This window comes from Passer domesticus, chromosome 11, assembly GCF_036417665.1.
Source record: "Passer domesticus isolate bPasDom1 chromosome 11, bPasDom1.hap1, whole genome shotgun sequence".
NCBI lineage: Eukaryota > Metazoa > Chordata > Aves > Passeriformes > Passeridae > Passer > Passer domesticus.
In genome coordinates this window covers 31,830,133-31,855,968 of record NC_087484.1, presented here as the reverse complement: position 1 = coordinate 31,855,968, position 25,836 = coordinate 31,830,133, and the positions used below count along the sequence as shown (strand labels likewise).

The 25,836-nt window shown below is 50.4% G+C and overlaps 1 protein-coding gene and 2 long non-coding RNA genes across 5 annotated transcripts in view; 2 read left to right on the top strand and 1 right to left on the bottom strand.

Annotated features, from left to right (window-relative positions):
* LOC135278318 (hydrocephalus-inducing protein-like) overlaps positions 1-25,836 on the bottom strand; it is a 155,232-nt gene that overhangs the window by 28,308 nt on the left and 101,088 nt on the right. For 2 of the 3 annotated variants that reach the window (XM_064384873.1, XM_064384875.1), the window contains exons 1-2: positions 1,887-2,133; positions 101-217 (exon numbers count right to left, since the gene is read on the bottom strand). The gene's annotated coding sequence lies outside the window, so the exon portion shown is untranslated. Of the gene's footprint in view, positions 1-100; positions 218-1,886; positions 2,134-25,836 lie in introns of those variants that run through there. The other variant, XM_064384874.1, reaches the window with a different exon arrangement.
* LOC135309654 (uncharacterized) lies at positions 6,602-7,540 on the top strand. Its single transcript, XR_010369842.1, has 3 exons — positions 6,602-6,721; positions 6,832-7,021; positions 7,284-7,540. It is a non-coding gene; the product is annotated as an uncharacterized LOC135309654 (long non-coding RNA).
* Positions 12,464-13,405, top strand: LOC135309680 (uncharacterized). Its single transcript, XR_010369858.1, has 3 exons — positions 12,464-12,586; positions 12,697-12,886; positions 13,149-13,405. It is a non-coding gene; the product is annotated as an uncharacterized LOC135309680 (long non-coding RNA).

Here is a 25,836-nt window from a genome sequence, read left to right as displayed (position 1 = left end):
CAGCACGGCACAAAGAGCTGGGCAGGGGCTCTGCAGCTTCCCAGCGCTGCTGGACACCAGGGCACTTGCCAGCCTGAGCACAGCCCCACTGGCTACTCACAGTGCTAGGCTGCAGTCTTTCCCTCAGCAAAAGACGAGGTGTCGGTGTCTTTTTCGGGAATCCAGAAGCCATTCTGAAGGGAGGGTGTCACAGAGGAGCAACAAGGCCTCAGCAAAACTGGAAGGAGCAACAATGGAACTCTGAAAATCCAGAACCCAATTCGTGGCAGACTCAAGGCATACACTGCTGCTAAACATTTTATATCATTTGAAAGTAGCTAAGTGCTTGCTTGGCATAAGTAGCTAGTATTGTTAGGCCTCTAGTTGGACTTTATTTGGACTAGATGGCTCCCTTGTGCAATTCAAAAATGGATCTTGCTGAAATCTGGAGCTAAAAAGCTGAACATTAATAATACTTAGAACAGACAAAGCTGTAGCTTAAATATTACTTAAAACCAGCTTGAGTGGACCTCCTCTTCTTTAGGCTAAACAACCCCTGCTCTCTCAGCTGCTCCTCACTGGACTTGGGAGAGACTGCAATGTTATGGCTCATGGCTTAAATATTGCTACAAAGGACTTTTTTCCAATTGTAACAAAACTGTACAAAGAAGCTGAGAGCACCCAAGCCCACCCTTCCCTGAAAATGCCTCCTGACTGGAACTTGGGACTGGGAGTTAAGGCCCACATGGGAACTTGAGGCAAGATAAAGGTGACACTATTGCCCCATTAGCTCAGGTCTCGGGAGAAGTGAACAAGGCCAAGGGAGAAAAATAGATCCACACCATAGCCACAGCCAGCAGCTGTCCTGAAAATCAGCTCTGTCTGCCTTCAGGCTGGGCAAGTCACAGCCACAGACTCCTCTGCTGAGGCCAGGTTTGCACACACACCTCCCATCAACAGAGGGGCAGGAGGAAATTTTGGGTCTGTGGCACAACCTCTGGTAAGGGGCAGTGGACACCCATCCTCCCTCACACAAACTGGCTCAGCTCTACAACCCCCACCCCCAGAAGGCCACATCCAGGGGACATTCCCATCAGGGGCAGCTCAGGGGGTGTCATAGCCCATCAAAGACCCCCAAAGTGCCCCCAGAGCCATTTCTGAGCCCTTGCACCAGATGATTGCAGGGCATGCAAAGTAACACAACAGATCCGAAAATCCACTGCCCAATTCGTGGCAGACTCAAAGGATATACTGGTGCTAACAATGTATATTATTTGAAAGTAGCAAAAGACAGAGCCCAACTTGCCCTTCCCCAGGGAGGTACCTGGGCTGTCCCACCTTGCCCAAATCCGCATTCATCCATTGGAGTCTTACATTTTGCGAAACCTCACCACAGAGAAGACCAGAAGAGGATTGAATGGGATGGGATGGGATCCATGGAATGGTGATCTTTTCTACTAAATCTGTCTCTGTCACTCTCTTTCATGCCCCCTTCCCATCAACCTCCGTCCCCCCCTCCTTTTTCTATTTCTTTCTCCCTCTCTCTTCCTCACATTTACTGTTACATAAAATCCAGACTATCCACTTTGGCAGATGGTCTCATTTTGCACCTTAATTCAGGGGCACCTCCTTAAACATTTTAATAACCAGATCATAACAACCCACTGAAATTTGAACAGAACTCACTCACCTATAAGTAGTTTAAATAAATACTACAGGAAAAACTCTATAAACTAGTGTACTTAGGAAATGTTGCATTTGTTCAGTGAGCAAAAAGCACCATCAGTAGACCATCTATTGTTCATCCCCTCAGCTGTACATGCCACCATCCTGTATCTCCCTGTGGCATTCTCTTTCAGAGCACAGATGGGACAAAACCAGAAAGTACAATTTGAGTCAATCTTTACCTTCAAAGGAAATTCAGGACTCCCTCGCAAAGACCAATGCTTTGCGAGTTCCGGAGTCCCTGGCACAAACCAATGTTCTGAGAGTTCCGGAGTCCCTCGCAAAAAGACCAATGCTTTGCGAGTTCAGGAGTCGCTCACAGAGACCAATTCTCTGCCAATTGACAGCAGTGGCTGACAGAAACCAATGCTGTGCCAACAATTGCCGTAGCAATGGCCGAGTGCAGCCGCCTAAAGGCGCCGAGGCTGCGAACGAGCAGCCAGGGCCGAGCTCTGGCGCTGAGGCCGCGGCGCCGGCACAGACGCTGAGGGCCCGGGCGCGGTTACCAGGCAACCACGGCACCGAGCGCGGGGCCGGGCCGGGCCGCACGCATTGCCAAAGGACATTGGCACTGTCCCTGCTGACTTGACTCGTGTGTTTGCTGCAGAGCCTTTCTGTAGCCAGGAAAGTTTAAAATGTGCTGACAAAGGCACCTATGGCAGGTCTGTACACTAATCTTTGTACAGCACCAGGATTCTATCCTGGCTGGAGCCCCAGGAGGGGCTGAGGCAGCTGCAAAGGGGCTCAGCCTGGAGAAAAGGAGGCTCAGGGGGCCCTTCTGCCTCTGCACAACTCCCTGACAGGAGGGACAGCTGGGTTTCGGGCTGTGCTCCCAGGAAAAGGCACAGGAGCAGAGGGAACGGCCACAGGCTGGGCCAGGGCAGGCTCAGCGTGGATGCTCCCCATGCTCTGCCCACAGACACAGTGGCTGCCCTGACGCCAGGCTGGGGCTGGGCTGGATGGCCCCGCTCAGGGACACGCTGCCCGCAGGGGGCCTGGATTGTGCTGCCACAAGCACCAGCCCTGGCCTGCCCTGCACTTGCCTGGGGCCACACCAGCCCTGCCAGCCCTGTCCCAGCCCCTGAGGCCCTGCTGTTAGCACAGCTGGGTTTAGTGCCAGCAGCAGAGTCCAGCTTGCTGCTTCCTTTCTTCCAGGACTGATGCCGATGATGGTCACCGATGTGACGCCTCTGTAAATATGTTTGAAACAGTAGAAGAATTCTGTAAATATGTTCTGCGGTTAGAAGTTCTCTGTAATTATGTTTCAAAGATTGTTAGTCCATAGGATCCCATGTAAATATGTTCTGTAGATTGTTATTGTTGTTGTTATAAGGATTGTTGTAATGAAAGATGTTCTGTAAATACTCGTGTTTGCCGATCTTTGGCAAATAAATACTGCTACTTTTTAAAACCTCACTTCTCTTTGTCATTCCTTTGGGTACAGGCAGCATTTGCAGAGTTGGGATTTCCACTTGTTCCGGGATCCCGGGGCTGGAGCTCCCTGGGGCTGCTGCCACGGCCACCCCGCGGCTGGGGGTCCCTGTGCACAGGGGGTCCCACTGACACCACTGCTGCCGCTGGCCACTGCTGCTGCTCCTGGGCTGGGGCACAGCCACGTCCCCAAGAGCTGAGCTGTCACCAGCACAGAGGGGGCTCTCACTGCACTGGCCCCTGCAGCCATGCCACCAAAGCAAGGCAGGAAACTTTCAGCCACCCTTCCTGCTGCAGCCACAGCCACTCCTGGCTCCAGAGCCGCCATCAGCCCACAGGGATGCAAAATCCACCTGCCCGCTCTCAAGGCCTTGACAGCCTTGGCAACTGTGGCACCTGCATCTGGGCTGCTGCAGGGGCTGATGTTTAAGGCTTGCAGCCTCCAAAGGCTCCGGGCTCTGCTTCCCGGCCTGCTCTGCACTGCCCTGGCTCCGCATTGCTCAAGAGACAAAAGCCAAGCCAGGGCATCCTCACCCTGCCCAAATTGCTGAATTGACTGCAGTCCTTAGGACCTTCTCCACTTTCAGAGAACCTATTCCTTTGATCACTGATTCGGCAGATGTCTATGGCCTAGTGCAGCGGGCTGAAAATTCCATTTTCAAAGACATTTCTAACCCCAACTAGAGCATTTGCTTTCAGCATTCATTTCTCTTTTGTCCCACAGACAACACCCACGCTATATCATGCACACAAGGCCTCATACCACCCTTCCTGGGTTCATAGTAGGCAATGTTAGAGCAGATGCCCCAGCAAGGGTTGTCCAAACCTCCCCACAGAATGTTTTTGAACAGGCTAGGATCCGCCACCACTTCCACCATCAAAACATTCCTGCACCGCTCAGCATCTTTAAAATTACCCAAGATCAGGCAAGATCCATGGCAAACACCTGCCCAAATTGTCAGCAACGTGCCTTTGCTTCTGTCAGAGCTGCACTCAATCCAAGAGGACTAAAGACTCTCCAGATCGGGCAATCTCGCATCACACACCAAGCCCCTTTTGGGAGACTAAAATACATCCCCGTCTCAATCCACACCGACAACGCTGCGGCTTTCGCCTTTGCCCATGCTGGTGAGAAATCAAAAGATGCTATAAAATGTTCCTTTTTAGCCTTTTCCACCTTCCCTGTTCCACAGGAAATTAAAAGTGATCATGGTCCTGCTTATACCTCCCACTGATTCCAACCCTTTTCTGACCAGTGGGCTACAAAACATGTCACAGCCATACCACACTCTGCCACAGGACAGTCCATAGTCCAGAGGGCCCACTCTTCCATCCAAAGGATCCTTGATCAACAGAGACAGGGAGTCCACATATCATCTCCCATTGAGAGCCTGGCCAAGGCCCTTGATGTGCTCAACTTTTTCAACACCTCATTTATGGAGCCAACTCCCCCAGTCATCAGGCATTTTGCATTTCATGTGACTGCAGGCCAGTGAAAAGAAAAGCCACCTGTCTTGATCAAAGACCCTGAATCCAAACAAATTATGGGCCCTTTCCCATTCATTACTTGGGGGAGAGGATATGCTTGTGTCTCTACAGCAGCACGCCCAAGATGGATCCCAGCAAAAAACATCAAACCCTTCTGCCAATGGCCAGGGAAACACCAGGGCCACCTTCAGAAGAACAGAATGAAAGCCTAAGAGAGACAGCAGCAGCCTGGAAAAGAAGAAGAAGAAGGACAGAAGAAGATCTCCTAAGCAGTGTGGACCACACAGACCAACACCAAGAGAGCTCAGACACCACTATCCGGGATATATCGCTTAACAATTGGAAAAACTCTATTCAAGCCTTGATATTTGATTCTTCTAATAAGCTGACTTCAAACCCTTGCCTTACAGAAGAGAAAGTTTAGTGGGACCAGAATTTCAGTTTCACATTGCAATCTCCCTATCTCTTTACTTTCAGGCCACTCAAGCCTCCACCCACTACTAAATTAGCTAAAGTCAAAGGATGCTGTCTTTTGTTGCCACTGCAGCAGGAAGCTGGATGCTCCTCACTATGCCACATGCCTTCAGCTGGCTGGTTCCACAGCCAAGCCACAATTTCTTGCCCATGGCCACGCTTGTCAACCTCTTCTCACATAAGGACTCAGTATACCAGAGCGGCCAGCTGCTCACAGATCAAATCAACAAGATCCAGACGAAAGACAACAACGACTGGCTCACTGGACTTTTGAAAGACTGGGGCAGGAAAGGCTGGCTTTCACCTTTAGTTAAGACTGTTTTGTGGGCTTTGTTTCTGGTATTCATTGTCTTGGTTATTCTATCCAGTTTTGCTCAACGCATGCAGAAGTCCATGGCAGAAGCCTTCATTCCTGAAAACAAAAAGGGGGCAGTTGTGGAGACCCAGGGGCCTGCCATTGAACTGTAATACCTTAGGGCAAAGGGGACCAAGGTGAAACAGAGAAACCCCTCTGAATGCAAGGCTCTCACCCATGGCCACTTGCAGCCTCTTGCAATCTGCAGGTTTTGTTGCTATCACCCAGTTCAAATGCCATTTTTTCCTTATATCTACTCCCCAGAGAATGTTCTCCTCTCTCTTCTCCCCTCCTTCGCCCCTTCGCCCTCCAATATAAAACCCTCATTCCCCAGCCTCATTTTCTCTCTGGCCCTGGACCCTCTTCATGGCAATGCACAGCGTTTGGAGTTCCACACAAAGACCCATCTCTGGCCTCATTCATCAGCACTTGAAGCAAGTGTGCTCCGGCCTCTGGGAGTGCAGCTCGCTCACACGGGCTCACTGTGGACTAGCCGCAATCACACAGTCATTGAGTGCACCAGAGAACCTGGCCTCTAATAAAAGGCATGAATGCCACAAATCACCCAACCCAATGCCTTGCATGTCTCTACTTTTTCCTTCTCCTCTCATCTCTCATGTCACTTTCCCCATTTCCTCTCTCTGCCAGCTTGGCTTCTCTCTCTCCTGGCTGCAGCTTCAGCCACATGTGTGACACTGCAGGAACAGCCTGACCCACAGGGAAGTGGGAGAGGACTCTTTGTCAGCAACTGAAGTGACAGAACAAGGGGGAATGGGATGAAACTGCAAGAGCTGGAATCCATTCCATGATGGCAAGAAGTTCTTTCCTGTCAGGGTGCTTGTCCCTGACACAGGGACCAGTGCAGAGAGGCTGTGCATACCCCATGCCCACCAACATCCAAGGCCAGCTTGGACAGGGGCCGCAGCAACCTGCTGTGCTGCGAGGCTGCTCAGCTTGGAACCAGACGATCTTTAGGGTCCCTTCCAAGCCAAATCATTCAAGGATTTCATCATTCCACCATGCCCACCTCCCAGTGTGGAGCGGCCCTGAAACTTCTGTGACATCACAGCTCCCACAGCGTTCCAGGTGGAACGTCCAGCACCTGGAAACCACCACAGCAGACACTCTGCCTGCTGCCAGCGCTCAGTTGGCGCTCGCTCTGTGCTCTGCCCGTCAGCACTCAGCTGTTGCTGCTGCTGCCTGGCCTTTTCCTGCTGCCTGCTCTGGAGCACCAATCCCAGCAGGATGAGCACTGCTGCACCACTGGAGGTACTGTGCCATTCCAGGGAGGGGGCAGCCTGCTTGAGCAGGATGCAGCCATGTAGGAATGGATGGTGTGGGACAGGAACCCCACTGTGACATTGTGCTGTCTCTTGCAGACTAACAGAGACACTGTGGAGGAGATGCAAGTGGACATGGTGCAGGCTGAGGAAGAAAGGATGCAGGTGGATGTGGAAGACCAGGTTGAGGAGATGGAAGTTGATGAGGAGGATGACATCGAGGAGATGGAAGTGGATGAGAAGGATGAGGAGGAGCCCATGGTCCTTGGATGAAGATGGAGTCCCACAAGTAAGACAGGCAGATGCTCCCCATGCCCTGCCCACAGACACAGTGGCTGCCCTGACGCCAGGCTGGGGCTGGGCTGGATGGCCCCGCTCAGGGACACGCTGCCCGCAGGGGGCCTGGATTGTGCTGCCACAAGCACCAGCCCTGGCCTGCCCTGCACTTGCCTGGGGCCACACCAGCCCTGCCAGCCCTGTCCCAGCTCCTGGGGCCCAGCTGGGCCCAGTGCTGGCAGCTGACTCCAGCTTTGCTTCTTTCTTCCTTCCAGGACTGATGCAGATGATGGCTGTAGATATTACGGCGGTGTAGATATGTTTGAAAAGTTAGAATTTTTATTGTAAATATGTTCTTAGGTTAGTAGTTCTTTGTAAATATGTTTTGAAGATTGTTAGTCCATAGGATCCCATGGAAATATGTGCAGTAGATTCTTGTTGTTGTTGTTATAAGGATGGTTGTAATGAAATGTGTTCTGTAAATCCTCGTGTTTGCCAATATTCAGCAAATAAATAATGATTCTTTATAAAACTTCACTTCTCCTTCTCATTCCTTTGGGCACTGTCAGAACCCCGGACCTCCCCCTGACCATCCTAAATGATCCCAGCCCCAGCCAGGGGGCTTTAAATCCCTGGCAGGGGGTTCGGAGACCCTGGCATGTAGCCAAAGACCCCTGGGCCTTTGAATTTAACCCATAAAGCATGTTACCACCTTTATGTCAAGAATTAAAAGTCACAACAATTTAGATAGTCTAGTAATAGTAATCACAAAGTGAACGGAAAACATTTAGAGCACTGTACACAGAGGTTTTGAACCTTGTACGAAAGAGTTTGGTATTATCTACATAGATAGAAAAATTTGGGCGTACCCTGTCCTTCCTCTTTCTTCTCCCTAGCATCCATATGAAAGATGATGTTGGCATCTACAAATTGGTTTCAAGTAGAAAGTCACTATCTAACTTAAGTAATAGGTATTAAAACATTCTTGTAAACATAGTATAGTCAGGTTTTAATATAAAAGATAACACCAACCCGAGAGGCAAAAAGAGTACCTTAAGCTGACCTGCTGAACAAACCTCAGCAGGCCAGACAAAAAATGTTTTAGACAAAACATAAAAATCAACCTTAAGAGCGTGAAGCACTTACTTCTCAACTCTTCCTTCGACAGCTAAGTTAGAAAAAGAGACTTCTAACATACCTCGAAATCCCCTCAACCAAAGAAAACCCAAGAGGCACAGGCAGCGTTTGCACAGTTGGGATTTCCACTTGCTCCGGGATCCCGGGGCTGGAGCTCCCTGGGGCTGCTGCCACGGCCACCCCGCGGCTGGGGCTCCCTGTGCACAGGGGGTCCCACTGACACCACTGCTGCCGCTGGCCACTGCTGCTGCTCCTGGGCTGGGGCACAGCCGCGTCCCCAAGAGCTGAGCTCTCACCAGCACAGAGGGGGCTCTCACTGCACTGGCCCCTGCAGCCATGCCACCAAAGCAAGGCAGGAAACTTTCAGCCACCCTTCCTGCTGCAGCCACAGCCACTCCTGGCTCCAGAGCCGCCATCAGCCCACAGGGATGCAAAATCCACCTGCCCGCTCTCAAGGCCTTGACAGCCTTGGCAACTGTGGCACCTGCATCTGGGCTGCTGCAGGGGCTGATGTTTAAGGCTTGCAGCCTCCAAAGGCTCCGGGCTCTGCTTCCCACCCTGCTCTGCACTGCCCTGGCTCCGCATTGCTCAAGAGACAAAAGCCAAGCCAGGGCATCCTCACCCTGCCCAAATTGCTGAATTGACTGCAGTCCTTAGGACCTTCTCCACTTTCAAAGAACCTCTTCCTTTGATCACTGATTCGGCACATGTCTATGACCTAGTGCAGCGGGCCGAAAATTCCATTTTCAAAGACATTTCTAACCCCAACTAGAGCATTTGCTTTCCCCTTTCATTTCTCTTCTGTCCCACAGACAACACCCACACTATATCATGCACACAAGGTCTCATACCACCCTTCCTGCATTTATAGTAGGCAATGCTAGAGCAGATGCCTCAGCAATGCTTCTCCAAACCTCCCTACGGAATCTTTCTGACCAGGCTAGGATCCGCCACCACTTCTACCATCAAAACATTCCTGCACCGCTCAGCATCTTTAAAATTACCCAAGATCAGGCAAGATTCATGGCAAACACCTGCCCAAATTGTCAGCAACATGCCTTTGCTTCTGTCAGAGCTGTACTCAATCCAAGAGGACTAAAGACTCTCCAGATCGGGCAATCACACATCACACACCAAGCCCCTTTTGGGAGACTAAAATACATCCCCGTCTCAATCCACACCGACAACGCTGCGGTTTCTGCCCCTGCCCATGCTGCTGAAAAATCAAAAGATGCTATAAAACGTTCCTTTTTAGCCTTTTCCACCTTCCCTGTTCCACAGGAAATTAAAAGTGATCATGGTCCTGCTTATACCTCCCACTGATTCCAACCCTTTTCTGACCAGTGGGCTACAAAACATGTCACAGCCATACCACACTCTGCCACAGGACAGTCCATCGTCCAGAGGGCCCACTCTTCCATCCAAATGATCCTTGATCAACAGAGACAGGGAGTCCACATAGTATCTCCCATTGAGAGCCTGGCCAAGGCCCTTGATGTGCTCAACTTTTTCAACAACTCCCCCAGTCATCAGGCATTTTATATTTAATTGGCAGCCCAATAAAAAGAAAAGCCACCTGTGTTGATCAAAGACCCTGAATCCAAAGAAATTATGGGCCCTTTCCCATTCATTACTTGGGAGGGAGGATATGCTTGTGTCTCTACTGCAGCAGGCCCAAGACGCATCCCAGCAAAAAACATAAAACTCTTCTGCCAATGGCCAGGCAAACACCACAGCCACCATCAGAAAAACAGAACAAAAGCCTAAGAGAGACAGCAGCAGCCTGCAAAAGAAGAAGAAGGACAGAAGAAGATCTCCTAAGCAGTGTGGACCACACACACCAACACCAAGAGAGCTCAGACACCACTAACTGCGATATCCCGCTTAACAATTGGAAAAACTGTATTCTAGCCTTGATATTTGATTCTTCTCATAAGCTGACTTCAAACCCTTGCCTTACAGAAGAGAAAGTTTAGTGGGACCAGAATTTAAGTTTCACATTGCAATCTCCCTATCTCTTTACTTTCAGGCCACCCAAGCCTCCACCCACTAGTAAATTAGCTAAAGTCAAAGGATGCTGTCCTTTGTTGCCACTGCAGCAGGAAGCTGGATGCTCCTAACTATGCCGCATGCCTTCGCATGGGTGGTTCCACAGCCAAGCCACAATTTCTTGCCCATGGCCACGCATGTCAACCTCTTCTCACATAGGGACTCAGTATACCAGAGCGGCCAGCTGCTCACAGATCAAATCAATAAGATCCAGACAAAAGGCAACAACGACTGGCTCACTGGACTGTTGAAAGACTGGGGCATGAAAGGCTGGCTTTCATCTTTACGTCCAACAATATGAAGTCTAATAAGTCTAAGTGCCGTGTTCTGCATTTTGGCCACAAAAATCCCCTACAGCGTTACAGGCTGGGGACGGTGTGGCTGGATAGTGTTCAGGCACAAAGGGACCTGGGGGTGCTGGTTGACAGCCGATTGGATATGAGCCAGCAATGTGCCTTGGTGGCCAAGAAGGCCAACGGCATCCTGGCCTGCATTAGGACTTGTGTGAGCAGCAGGAGCAGGGAGGTCATTCTCCCCCTGTACTCGGCACTGGTGAGGCCACATCTTGAGTACTGTGTCCAGTTCTGGGCCCCTCAATTTAGGAAGGATATTGAGATACTTGAGCGTGTCCAGAGGAGAGCAACGAGGCTGGTGAGGGGCTTGGAAAACAAGCCCTACGAGGAACATTTGAGGGAGCTGGGGTTGTTTAGCCTGGAGAAGAGGAGGCTTAGAGGTGACCTTATTGCTCTCTACAACTTCCTGAAGGGAGGTTGTAGACAGGTGGGGGTCGGTCTCTTCCACCGGGCAGCAACTGACAGAACAAGGGGACACAGTCTCAAGCTACGTCAGGGAAGGTATAGGTTAGATATTAGGAAAAAAATTTTCACTGAAAGAATAATAAAGCACTGGAACTGTCTTCCCAGGGAGGTGGTGGAATCACCATCACTGGATGTGTTTAAAAAAAGACTGGACATGCCACTTGGTGCTATAGTCTAGTTGAGATGTTAGGGCATAGGTTGGACTTGATGATCTTAGGGGTCTCTTCCAAACTCATGATTCTGTGATTCTGTGATTTAGTCAAGACTGTTTTGTGGGCTTTGTTTCTTGTATTCATTGTCTTGGTTATTCTATCCAGTTTTGCTCAACGCTTGCAAAAGTCCATGGCAGAAGCCTTCATTCTTGAAAACAAAAAGGGGGCACTTGTGGAGGCCCAGGGGCCTCTCATTGCAACTGTAATACCTTAGGGCAAAGGGGACCAAGGTGAAACAGAGAAACCCCTCTGAATGCAAGGCTCTCACCCATGGCCACTTGCAGCCTCTTGCAATCCGCAGGTTTTGTTGCTATCACCCACTTCAACTGCCATTTTTTCCTTAGATCTACTCTCCAGACAATGTTCTCCTCTCTCTTCTCCCCTCCTTCGCCCCTTCGCCCTCCAATATAAAACCCTCATTCCCCAGCCTCATTTTCTCTCTGGCCCTGGACCCTCTTCATGGCAATGCACAGCGTTTGGAGTTCCACACAAAGACCCATCTCTGGCCTCATTCATCAGCACTTGAAGCAAGTGTGCTCCGGCCTCTGGGAGTGCAGCTCGCTCACACGGGCTCACTGTGGACACGCCGCAATCACACAGTCATTGAGTGCACCAGAGAACCTGGCCTCTAATAAAAGGCATGAATGCCACAAATCACCCAACCCAATGCCTTGCATGTCTCTACTTTTTCCTTCTCCTCTCATCTCTCATGTCACTTTCCCCATTTCCTCTCTCTGCCAGCTTGGCTTCTCTCTCTCCTGGCTGCAGCTTCAGCCACATGTGTGACACTGCAGGAACAGCCTGACCCACAGGGAAGTGGGAGAGGACTCTTTGTCAGCAACTGAAGTGACAGAACAAGGGGGAATGGGATGAAACTGCAAGAGCTGGAATCCATTCCATGATGGCAAGAAGTTCTTTCCTGTCAGGGTGCTTGTCCCTGACACAGGGACCAGTGCAGAGAGGCTGTGCATACCCCATGCCCACCAACATCCAAGGCCAGCTTGGACAGGGGCCGCAGCAACCTGCTGTGCTGCGAGGCTGCTCAGCTTGGAACCAGACGATCTTTAGGGTCCCTTCCAAGCCAAATCATTCAAGGATTTCATCATTCCACCATGCCCACCTCCCAGTGTGGAGCGGCCCTGAAACTTCTGTGACATCACAGCTCCCACAGTGTTCCAGGTGGAACGTCCAGCACTTGGAAACCACCACAGCAGACACTCTGCCTGCTGCCAGCGCTCAGTTGGCGCTCGCTCTGTGCTCTGCCCGTCAGCACTCAGCTGTTGCTGCTGCTGCCTGGCCTTTTCCTGCTGCCTGCTCTGGAGCACCAATCCCAGCAGGATGAGCACTGCTGCACCACTGGAGGTACTGTGCCATTCCAGGGAGGGGGCAGCCTGCTTGAGCAGGATGCAGCCATGTAGGAATGGATGGTGTGGGACAGGAACCCCACTGTGACATTGTGCTGTCTCTTGCAGACTAACAGAGACACTGTGGAGGAGATGCAAGTGGACATGGTGCAGGCTGAGGAAGAAAGGATGCAGGTGGATGTGGAAGACCAGGTTGAGGAGATGGAAGTTGATGAGGAGGATGACATCGAGGAGATGGAAGTGGATGAGAAGGATGAGGAGGAGCCCATGGTCCTTGGATGAAGATGGAGTCCCACAAGTAAGACAGGCAGATGCTCCCCATGCCCTGCCCACAGACACAGTGGCTGCCCTGACGCCAGGCTGGGGCTGGGCTGGATGGCCCCGCTCAGGGACACGCTGCCCGCAGGGGGCCTGGATTGTGCTGCCACAAGCACCAGCCCTGGCCTGCCCTGCACTTGCCTGGGGCCACACCAGCCCTGCCAGCCCTGTCCCAGCTCCTGGGGCCCAGCTGGGCCCAGTGCTGGCAGCTGACTCCAGCTTTGCTTCTTTCTTCCTTCCAGGACTGATGCAGATGATGGCTGTAGATATTACGGCGGTGTAGATATGTTTGAAAAGTTAGAATTTTTATTGTAAATATGTTCTTAGGTTAGTAGTTCTTTGTAAATATGTTTTGAAGATTGTTAGTCCATAGGATCCCATGGAAATATGTGCAGTAGATTCTTGTTGTTGTTGTTATAAGGATGGTTGTAATGAAATGTGTTCTGTAAATCCTCGTGTTTGCCAATATTCAGCAAATAAATAATGATTCTTTATAAAACTTCACTTCTCCTTCTCATTCCTTTGGGCACTGTCAGAACCCCGGACCTCCCCCTGACCATCCTAAATGATCCCAGCCCCAGCCAGGGGGCTTTAAATCCCTGGCAGGGGGTTCGGAGACCCTGGCATGTAGCCAAAGACCCCTGGGCCTTTGAATTTAACCCATAAAGCATGTTACCACCTTTATGTCAAGAATTAAAAGTCACAACAATTTAGATAGTCTAGTAATAGTAATCACAAAGTGAACGGAAAACATTTAGAGCACTGTACACAGAGGTTTTGAACCTTGTACGAAAGAGTTTGGTATTATCTACATAGATAGAAAAATTTGGGCGTACCCTGTCCTTCCTCTTTCTTCTCCCTAGCATCCATATGAAAGATGATGTTGGCATCTACAAATTGGTTTCAAGTAGAAAGTCACTATCTAACTTAAGTAATAGGTATTAAAACATTCTTGTAAACATAGTATAGTCAGGTTTTAATATAAAAGATAACACCAACCCGAGAGGCAAAAAGAGTACCTTAAGCTGACCTGCTGAACAAACCTCAGCAGGCCAGACAAAAAATGTTTTAGACAAAACATAAAAATCAACCTTAAGAGCGTGAAGCACTTACTTCTCAACTCTTCCTTCGACAGCTAAGTTAGAAAAAGAGACTTCTAACATACCTCGAAATCCCCTCAACCAAAGAAAACCCAAGAGGCACAGGCAGCGTTTGCACAGTTGGGATTTCCACTTGCTCCGGGATCCCGGGGCTGGAGCTCCCTGGGGATGCTGCCACGGCCACCCCGCGGCTGGGGCTCCCTGTGCACAGGGGGTCCCACTGACACCACTGCTGCCGCTGGCCACTGCTGCTGCTCCTGGGCTGGGGCACAGCCGCGTCCCCAAGAGCTGAGCTCTCACCAGCACAGAGGGGGCTCTCACTGCACTGGCCCCTGCAGCCATGCCACCAAAGCAAGGCAGGAAACTTTCAGCCACCCTTCCTGCTGCAGCCACAGCCACTCCTGGCTCCAGAGCCGCCATCAGCCCACAGGGATGCAAAATCCACCTGCCCGCTCTCAAGGCCTTGACAGCCTTGGCAACTGTGGCACCTGCATCTGGGCTGCTGCAGGGGCTGATGTTTAAGCCTTGCAGCCTCCAAAGGCTCCGGGCTCTGCTTCCCGGCCTGCTCTGCACTGCCCTGGCTCCGCATTGCTCAAGAGACAAAAGCCAAGCCAGGGCATCCTCACCCTGCCCAAATTGCTGAATTGACTGCAGTCCTTAGGACCTTCTCCACTTTCAAAGAACCTCTTCCTTTGATCACTGATTCGGCACATGTCTATGACCTAGTGCAGCGGGCCGAAAATTCCATTTTCAAAGACATTTCTAACCCCAACTAGAGCATTTGCTTTCCCCTTTCATTTCTCTTCTGTCCCACAGACAACACCCACACTATATCATGCACACAAGGTCTCATACCACCCTTCCTGCATTTATAGTAGGCAATGCTAGAGCAGATGCCTCAGCAATGCTTCTCCAAACCTCCCTACGGAATCTTTCTGACCAGGCTAGGATCCGCCACCACTTCTACCATCAAAACATTCCTGCACCGCTCAGCATCTTTAAAATTACCCAAGATCAGGCAAGATTCATGGCAAACACCTGCCCAAATTGTCAGCAACATGCCTTTGCTTCTGTCAGAGCTGTACTCAATCCAAGAGGACTAAAGACTCTCCAGATCGGGCAATCACACATCACACACCAAGCCCCTTTTGGGAGACTAAAATACATCCCCGTCTCAATCCACACCGACAACGCTGCGGTTTCTGCCCCTGCCCATGCTGCTGAAAAATCAAAAGATGCTATAAAACGTTCCTTTTTAGCCTTTTCCACCTTCCCTGTTCCACAGGAAATTAAAAGTGATCATGGTCCTGCTTATACCTCCCACTGATTCCAACCCTTTTCTGACCAGTGGGCTACAAAACATGTCACAGCCATACCACACTCTGCCACAGGACAGTCCATCGTCCAGAGGGCCCACTCTTCCATCCAAATGATCCTTGATCAACAGAGACAGGGAGTCCACATAGTATCTCCCATTGAGAGCCTGGCCAAGGCCCTTGATGTGCTCAACTTTTTCAACAACTCCCCCAGTCATCAGGCATTTTATATTTAATTGGCAGCCCAATAAAAAGAAAAGCCACCTGTGTTGATCAAAGACCCTGAATCCAAAGAAATTATGGGCCCTTTCCCATTCATTACTTGGGAGGGAGGATATGCTTGTGTCTCTACTGCAGCAGGCCCAAGACGCATCCCAGCAAAAAACATAAAACTCTTCTGCCAATGGCCAGGCAAACACCACAGCCACCATCAGAAAAACAGAACAAAAGCCTAAGAGAGACAGCAGCAGCCTGCAAAAGAAGAAGAAGGACAGAAGAAGATCTCCTAAGCAGTGTGGACCACACACACCAACACCAAGAGAGCTCAGACACCACTAACTGCGATATCCCGCTTAACAATTGGAAAAACTGTATTCTAGCCTTGATATTTGATTCTTCTCATAAGCTGACTTCAAACCCTTGCCTTACAGAAGAGAAAGTTTAGTGGGACCAGAATTTAAGTTTCACATTGCAATCTCCCTATCTCTTTACTTTCAGGCCACCCAAGCCTCCACCCACTAGTAAATTAGCTAAAGTCAAAGGATGCTGTCCTTTGTTGCCACTGCAGCAGGAAGCTGGATGCTCCTAACTATGCCGCATGCCTTCGCATGGGTGGTTCCACAGCCAAGCCACAATTTCTTGCCCATGGCCACGCATGTCAACCTCTTCTCACATAGGGACTCAGTATACCAGAGCGGCCAGCTGCTCACAGATCAAATCAATAAGATCCAGACAAAAGGCAACAACGACTGGCTCACTGGACTGTTGAAAGACTGGGGCATGAAAGGCTGGCTTTCATCTTTACGTCCAACAATATGAAGTCTAATAAGTCTAAGTGCCGTGTTCTGCATTTTGGCCACAAAAATCCCCTACAGCGTTACAGGCTGGGGACGGTGTGGCTGGATAGTGTTCAGGCACAAAGGGACCTGGGGGTGCTGGTTGACAGCCGATTGGATATGAGCCAGCAATGTGCCTTGGTGGCCAAGAAGGCCAACGGCATCCTGGCCTGCATTAGGACTTGTGTGAGCAGCAGGAGCAGGGAGGTCATTCTCCCCCTGTACTCGGCACTGGTGAGGCCACATCTTGAGTACTGTGTCCAGTTCTGGGCCCCTCAATTTAGGAAGGATATTGAGATACTTGAGCGTGTCCAGAGGAGAGCAACGAGGCTGGTGAGGGGCTTGGAAAACAAGCCCTACGAGGAACATTTGAGGGAGCTGGGGTTGTTTAGCCTGGAGAAGAGGAGGCTTAGAGGTGACCTTATTGCTCTCTACAACTTCCTGAAGGGAGGTTGTAGACAGGTGGGGGTCGGTCTCTTCCACCGGGCAGCAACTGACAGAACAAGGGGACACAGTCTCAAGCTACGTCAGGGAAGGTATAGGTTAGATATTAGGAAAAAAATTTTCACTGAAAGAATAATAAAGCACTGGAACTGTCTTCCCAGGGAGGTGGTGGAATCACCATCACTGGATGTGTTTAAAAAAAGACTGGACATGCCACTTGGTGCTATAGTCTAGTTGAGATGTTAGGGCATAGGTTGGACTTGATGATCTTAGGGGTCTCTTCCAAACTCATGATTCTGTCATTCTGTGATTTAGTCAAGACTGTTTTGTGGGCTTTGTTTCTTGTATTCATTGTCTTGGTTATTCTATCCAGTTTTGCTCAACGCTTGCAAAAGTCCATGGCAGAAGCCTTCATTCTTGAAAACAAAAAGGGGGCACTTGTGGAGGCCCAGGGGCCTCTCATTGCAACTGTAATACCTTAGGGCAAAGGGGACCAAGGTGAAACAGAGAAACCCCTCTGAATGCAAGGCTCTCACCCATGGCCACTTGCAGCCTCTTGCAATCCGCAGGTTTTGTTGCTATCACCCACTTCAACTGCCATTTTTTCCTTAGATCTACTCTCCAGACAATGTTCTCCTCTCTCTTCTCCCCTGCTGGTCCTGGCTTCACCCCTTCTCCCCCCCGAATGAAACCCTCAGACCCCAGCCTCATTTTCTCTCTGGCCCTGGACCCTCTTCATGGCAATGCACAGCGTTTGGAGTTCCACACAAAGACCCATCTCTGGCCTCATTCATCAGCACTTGAAGCAAGTGTGCTCCGGCCTCTGGGAGTGCAGCTCGCTCACACGGGCTCACTGTGGACACGCCGCAATCACACAGTCATTGAGTGCACCAGAGAACCTGGCCTCTAATAAAAGGCATGAATGCCACAAATCACCCAACCCAATGCCTTGCATGTCTCTACTTTTTCCTTCTCCTCTCATCTCTCATGTCACTTTCCCCATTTCCTCGCTCTGCCAGCTTGGCTTCTCTCTCTCCTGGCTGCAGCTTCAGCCACATGTGTGACACTGCAGGAACAGCCTGACCCACAGGGAAGTGGGAGAGGACTCTTTGTCAGCAACTGAAGTGACAGAACAAGGGGGAATGGGATGAAACTGCAAGAGCTGGAATCCATTCCATGATGGCAAGAAGTTCTTTCCTGTCAGGGTGCTTGTCCCTGACACAGGGACCAGCGCAGAGAGCCTGTGCATACCCCATGCCCACCAACATCCAAGGCCAGCTTGGACAGGGGCCGCAGCAACCTGCTGTGCTGCGAGGCTGCTCAGCTTGGAACCAGATGATCCTTAGGGTCCCTTCCAGGCCAAACCATTCAAGGATTTCATCATTCCACCATGCCCATCTCCCAGTGTGGAGCGGCCCTGAAACTTCTGTGACATCACAGCTCCCACAGCGTTCCAGGTGGAACGTCCAGCACCTGGAAACCACCACAGTAGACACTCTGCCTGCTGCCAGCGCTCAGTTGGCGCTCGCTCTGCGCTCTGCCCGTCAGCACTCAGCTGTTGCTGCTGCTGCCTGGCCTTTTCCTGCTGCCTGCTCTGGAGCACCAACCCCAGCAGGATGAGCACTGCTGCGCCAGTGGAGGTACTGTGCCATTCCAGGGAGGAGGCAGCCTGCTTGAGCAGGCTGCAGCCATGTGGGAATGGATGGTGTGGGACAGGAACCCCACTGTGACATTGTGCTGTCTCTTGCAGACTAACAGAGACACTGTGGTGGCGATGGAAGTGGACATGGTGCTGAATGAGGAAGAGATGATGGAGGTGGACGTGGAAGACCAGGTTGAGGAGATGGAAGTTGATGAGGAGGATGACATCGAGGCGATGGAAGTGGATGAGAAGGATGAGGAGGAGCCCATGGTCCTCGGATGAAGATGGAGCCCCACAAGTAAGACAGGCAGATGCTCCCCATGCCCTGCCCACAGACACAGTGGCTGCCCTGGCACTAGGCTGGGGCTGGGCTGGATGGCCCCGCTCAGGGACACGCTGCCCGCAGGGGGCCTGGATTGTGCTGCCACAAGCACCAGCCCTGGCCTGCCCTGCACTTGCCTGGGGCCACACCAGCCCTGCCAGCCCTGTCCCAGCTCCTGGGGCCCAGCTGGGCCCAGTGCTGGCAGCTGACTCCAGCTTTGCTTCTTTCTTCCTTCCAGGACTGATGCAGATGATGGCTGTAGATATTATGGCGGTGTATATATGTTTGAAAAGTTAGGATATTTTTGTAAATATGTTCTTAGGTTAGTAGTTCTTTGTAAATATGTTTTGAAGATTGTTACTCCATAGGATCCCATGGAAATATGTGCAGTAGATTGTTGTTGTTGTTGTTGTTATGAGGATTGTTGTAATGAAATTTGTTCTGTAAATCCTCGTGTTTGCCGATGTTCAGCAAATAAATAATGATTCTTTATAAAACTTCACTTCTCTTTCTCATTCCTTTGGGCACTGTCAGAAGCCCGGACCTCCCCCTGACCATCCTAAATGATTCCAGCCCCAGCCAGGGGGCTTTAAATCCCTGGCAGGGGGTTCAGAGACCCTGGCATGTAGCCAAAGACCCCTGGGCCTTTGAATTTAACCCATAAAGCATGTTACCACCTTTATGTCAAGAATTAAAAGTCACAACAATTTAGATAGTCTAGTAATAGTAATCACAAAGTGAACGGAAAACATTTAGAGCACTGTACACAGAGGTTTTGAACCTTGTACGAAAGAGTTTGGTATTATCTACATAGATAGAAAAATTTGGGTGTACCCAGTCCTTCCTCTTTCTTCTCGCTAGCATCCATATGAAAGACGATATTACCATTCACATATTGGTTTCAAGTAGAAAGTCACTATCTAACTTAAGTAATAGGTATTAAAACATTCTTGCAAACATAGTATAGGCAGGTTTTAATATAAAAGATAACACCAACCCAAGAGGCAAAAAGAGTACCTTAAGCTGACCTGCTGAACAAACCTCAGCAGGCCAGCAAAAAAATGTTTTAGACAAAATATAAAAATCAACCTTAAGAGAGTGAAGCACATACTTCTCAACTCTTCCTTCGACAGCTAAGTTAGAGAAAAAGAGACTTCTAACGTACCTCGAAATCCCCTCAACCAAAGAAAACCCAAGAGGCACAGGCAGCGTTTGCACAGTTGGGATTTCCACTTGTTCCGGGATCCCGGGGCTGGAGCTCCCTGGGGCTGCTGCCACAGCCACCCCGCGCCTGGGGGTCCCTGTGCACAGGGGGTCCCACTGACACCACTGCTGCCGCTGGCCACTGCTGCTGCTCCTGGGCTGGGGCACAGCCGCGTCCCCAAGAGCTGAGCTGTCACCAGCACAGAGGGGGCTCTCACTGCACTGGCCCCTGCAGCCATGCCACCAAAGCAAGGCAGGAAACTTTCAGCCACCCTTCCTGCTGCAGCCACAGCCACTCCTGGCTCCAGAGCCGCCATCAGCCCACAGGGATGCAAAATCCACCTGCCCGCTCTCAAGGCCTTGACAGCCTTGGCAACTGTGGCACCTGCATCTGGGCTGCTGCAGGGGCTGATGTTTAAGGCTTGCAGCCTCCAAAGGCTCCGGGCTCTGCTTCCCACCCTGCTCTGCACTGCCCTGGGCCCGCATTGCTCAAGAGACAAAAGCCAAGCCAGGGGATCCTCACCCTGCCCAAATTGCTGAATTGACTGCAGTCCTTAGGACCTTCTCCACTTTCAAAGAACCTCTTCCTTTGATCACTGATTCGGCACATGTCTATGACCTAGTGCAGCGGGCCGAAAATTCCATTTTCAAAGACATTTCTAACCCCAACTAGAGCATTTGCTTTCCCCTTTCATTTCTCTTCTGTCCCACAGACAACACCCACACTATATCATGCACACAAGGTCTCATACCACCCTTCCTGCATTTATAGTAGGCAATGCTAGAGCAGATGCCTCAGCAATGCTTCTCCAAACCTCCCTACGGAATCTTTCTGACCAGGCTAGGATCCGCCACCACTTCTACCATCAAAACATTCCTGCACCGCTCAGCATCTTTAAAATTACCCAAGATCAGGCAAGATTCATGGCAGCCACCTGCCCAAATTGTCAGCAACGTGCCTTTGCTTCTGTCAGAGCTGCACTCAATCCAAGAGGACTAAAGACTCTCCAGATCGGGCAATCTCACATCACACACCAAGCCCCTTTTGGGAGACTAAAATACATCCCCGTCTCAATCCACACCGACAACGCTGCGGTTTCTGCCCCTGCCCATGCTGCTGAAAAATCAAAAGATGCTATAAAACGTTACTTTTTAGCCTTTTCCACCTCCCCTGTTCCACAGGAAATTAAAACTGATCATGGTCCTGCTTATACCTCCCACTGATTCCAACCGTTTTCTGACCAGTGGGCTACAAAACATGTCACAGCCATACCACACTCTGCCACAGGACAGTCCATCGTCCAGAGGGCCCACTCTTCCATCCAAAGGATCCTTGATCAACAGAGACAGGGAGTCCACATAGTATCTCCCATTGAGAGCCTGGCCAAGGCCCTTGATGTGCTCAACTTTTTCAACAACTCCCCCAGTCATCAGGCATTTTATATTTAATTGGCAGCCCAATAAAAAGAAAAGCCACCTGTCTTGATCAAAGACCCTGAATCCAAAGAAATTATGGGCCCTTTCCCATTCATTACTTGGGAGGGAGGATATGCTTGTGTCTCTACAGCAGCAGGCCCAAGACGCATCCCAGCAAAAAACATAAAACTCTTCTGCCAATGGCCAGGCAAACACCAGGGCCACCTTCAGAAAAACAGAACAAAAGCCTAAGAGAGACAGCGGCAGCCTGGAAAAGAAGAAGAAGAAGGACAGAAGAAGATCTCCTAAGCAGTGTGGACCGCACAGACCAACACCAAGAGAGCTCAGACACCACTAACTGCGATATCCCGCTTAACAATTGGAAAAACTGTATTCTAGCCTTGATATTTGATTCTTCTCATAAGCTGACTTCAAACCCTTGCCTTACAGAAGAGAAAGTTTAGTGGGACCAGAATTTAAGTTTCACATTGCAATCTCCCTATCTCTTTACTTTCAGGCCACCCAAGCCTCCACCCACTAGTAAATTAGCTAAAGTCAAAGGATGCTGTCCTTTCTTGCCACTGCAGCAGGAAGCTGGATGCTCCTAACTATGCCGCATGCCTTCGCATGGGTGGTTCCACAGCCAAGCCACAATTTCTTGCCCATGGCCACGCATGTCAACCTCTTCTCACATAGGGACTCAGTATACCAGAGCGGCCAGCTGCTCACAGATCAAATCAATAAGATCCAGACAAAAGGCAACAACGACTGGCTCACTGGACTGTTGAAAGACTGGGGCATGAAAGGCTGGCTTTCATCTTTACGTCCAACAATATGAAGTCTAATAAGTCTAAGTGCCGTGTTCTGCATTTTGGCCACAAAAATCCCCTACAGCGTTACAGGCTGGGGACGGTGTGGCTGGATAGTGTTCAGGCAGAAAGGGACCTGGGGGTGCTGGTTGACAGCCGATTGGATATGAGCCAGCAATGTGCCTTGGTGGCCAAGAAGGCCAACGGCATCCTGGCCTGCATTAGGACTTGTGTGAGCAGCAGGAGCAGGGAGGTCATTCTCCCCCTGTACTCGGCACTGGTGAGGCCACATCTTGAGTACTGTGTCCAGTTCTGGGCCCCTCAATTTAGGAAGGATATTGAGATACTTGAGCGTGTCCAGAGGAGAGCAACGAGGCTGGTGAGGGGCTTGGAAAACAAGCCCTACGAGGAACATTTGAGGGAGCTGGGGTTGTTTAGCCTGGAGAAGAGGAGGCTTAGAGGTGACCTTATTGCTCTCTACAACTTCCTGAAGGGAGGTTGTAGACAGGTGGGGGTCGGTCTCTTCCACCGGGCAGCAACTGACAGAACAAGGGGACACAGTCTCAAGCTACGTCAGGGAAGGTATAGGTTAGATATTAGGAAAAAAATTTTCACTGAAAGAATAATAAAGCACTGGAATTGTCTTCCCAGGGAGGTGGTGGAATCACCATCACTGGATGTGTTTAAAAAAAGACTGGACATGCCACTTGGTGCTATAGTCTAGTTGAGATGTTAGGGCATAGGTTGGACTTGATGATCTTAGGGGTCTCTTCCAAACTCATGATTCTGTGATTCTGTGATTTAGTCAAGACTGTTTTGTGGGCTTTGTTTCTTGTATTCATTGTCTTGGTTATTCTATCCAGTTTTGCTCAACGCTTGCAAAAGTCCATGGCAGAAGCCTTCATTCTTGAAAACAAAAAGGGGGCACTTGTGGAGGCCCAGGGGCCTCTCATTGCAACTGTAATACCTTAGGGCAAAGGGGACCAAGGTGAAACAGAGAAACCCCTCTGAATGCAAGGCTCTCACCCATGGCCACTTGCAGCCTCTTGCAATCCGCAGGTTTTGTTGCTATCACCCACTTCAACTGCCATTTTTTCCTTATATCTACTCTCCAGAGAATGTTCTCCTCTCTCTTCTCCCCTGCTGGTCCTGGCTTCACCCCTTCTCCCCCCCGAATGAAACCCTCAGACCCCCGTCTCATTTTCTCTCTGGCCCTGGACCCTCTTCATGGCAATGCACAGCGTTTGGAGTTCCACACAAAGACCCATCTCTGGCCTCATTCATCAGCACTTGAAGCAAGTGTGCTCCGGCCTCTGGGAGTGCAGCTCGCTCACAGGGGCTCACTGTGGACACGCCGCAATCACACAGTCATTGAGTGCACCAGAGAACCTGGCCTCTAATAAAAGGCATGAATGCCACAAATCACCCAACCCAATGCCTTGCATGTCTCTACTTTTTCCTTCTCCTCTCATCTCTCATGTCACTTTCCCCATTTCCTCTCTCTGCCAGCTTGGCTTCTCTCTCTCCTGGCTGCAGCTTCAGCCACATGTGTGACACTGCAGGAACAGCCTGACCCACAGGGAAGTGGGAGAGGACTCTTTGTCAGCAACTGAAGTCACAGAACAAGGGGGAATGGGATGAAACTGCAAGAGCTGGAATCCATTCCATGATGGCAAGAAGTTCTTTCCTGTCAGGGTGCTTGTCCCTGACACAGGGACCAGCGCAGAGAGGCTGTGCATACCCCATGCCCGCCAACATCCAAGGCCAGCTTGGACAGGGGCCGCAGCAACCTGCTGTGCTGGGAGGCTGCTCAGCTTGGAACCAGATGATCCTTAGGGTCCCTTCCAGGCCAAACCATTCAAGGATTTCATCATTCCACCATGCCCATCTCCCAGTGTGGAGCGGCCCTGAAACTTCTGTGACATCACAGCTCCCACAGCGTTCCAGGTGGAACGTCCAGCACCTGGAAACCACCACAGCAGACACTCTGCCTGCTGCCAGCGCTCAGTTGGCGCTCGCTCTGCGCTCTGCCCGTCAGCACTCAGCTGTTGCTGCTGCTGCCTGGCCTTTTCCTGCTGCCTGCTCTGGAGCACCAACCCCAGCAGGATGAGCACTGCTGCGCCAGTGGAGGTACAGTGCCATTCCAGGGAGGAGGCAGCCTGCTTGAGCAGGCTGCAGCCATGTGGGAATGGATGGTGTGGGACAGGAACCCCACTGTGAGATTGTGCTGTCTCTTGCAGACTAACAGAGACACTGTGGTGGCGATGGAAGTGGACATGGTGCTGAATGAGGAAGAGATGATGGAGGTGGACGTGGAAGACCAGGTTGAGGAGATGGAAGTTGATGAGGAGGATGACATCGAGGCGATGGAAGTGGATGAGAAGGATGAGGAGGAGCCCATGGTCCTTGGATGAAGATGGAGCCCCACAAGTAAGACAGGCAGATGCTCCCCATGCCCTGCCCACAGACACAGTGGCTGCCCTGGCGCCAGGCTGTGGCTGGGCTGGATGGCCCCGCTCAGGGACACGCTGCCCGCAGGGGGCCTGGATTGTGCTGCCACAAGCACCAGCCCTGGCCTGCCCTGCACTTGCCTGGGGCCACACCAGCCCTGCCAGCCCTGTCCCAGCTCCTGGGGCCCAGCTGGGCCCAGTGCTGGCAGCTGACTCCAGCTTTGCTTCTTTCTTCCTTCCAGGACTGATGCAGATGATGGCTGTAGATATTACGGCGGTGTATATATGTTTGAAAAGTTAGGATATTTTTGTAAATATGTTCTTAGGTTAGTAGTTCTTTGTAAATATGTTTTGAAGATTGTTACTCCATAGGATCCCATGGAAATATGTGCAGTAGATTGTTGTTGTTGTTGTTATGAGGATTGTTGTAATGAAATGTGTTCTGTAAATCCTCGTGTTTGCCGATGTTCAGCAAATAAATAATGATTCTTTATAAAACTTCACTTCTCTTTCTCATTCCTTTGGGCACTGTCAGAAGCCCGGACCTCCCCCTGACCATCCTAAATGATTCCAGCCCCAGCCAGGGGGCTTTAAATCCCTGGCAGGGGGTTCAGAGACCCTGGCATGTAGCCAAAGACCCCTGGGCCTTTGAATTTAACCCATAAAGCATGTTACCACCTTCATGTCAAGAATTAAAAGTCACAACAATTTAGATAGTCTAGTAATAGTAATCACAAAGTGAACGGAAAACATTTAGAGCACTGTACACAGAGGTTTTGAACCTTGTACGAAAGAGTTTGGTATTATCTACATAGATAGAAAAATTTGGGTGTACCCAGTCCTTCCTCTTTCTTCTCGCTAGCATCCATATGAAAGACGATATTACCATTCACATATTGGTTTCAAGTAGAAAGTCACTATCTAACTTAAGTAATAGCTATTAAAACATTCTTGTAAACATAGTATAGTCAGGTTTTAATATAAAAGATAACACCAACCCAAGAGGCAAAAAGAGTACCTTAAGCTGACCTGCTGAACAAACCTCAGCAGGCCAGCAAAAAAATGTTTTAGACAAAATATAAAAATCAACCTTAAGAGAGTGAAGCACATACTTCTCAACTCTTCCTTCGACAGCTAAGTTAGAGAAAAAGAGACTTCTAACGTACCTCGAAA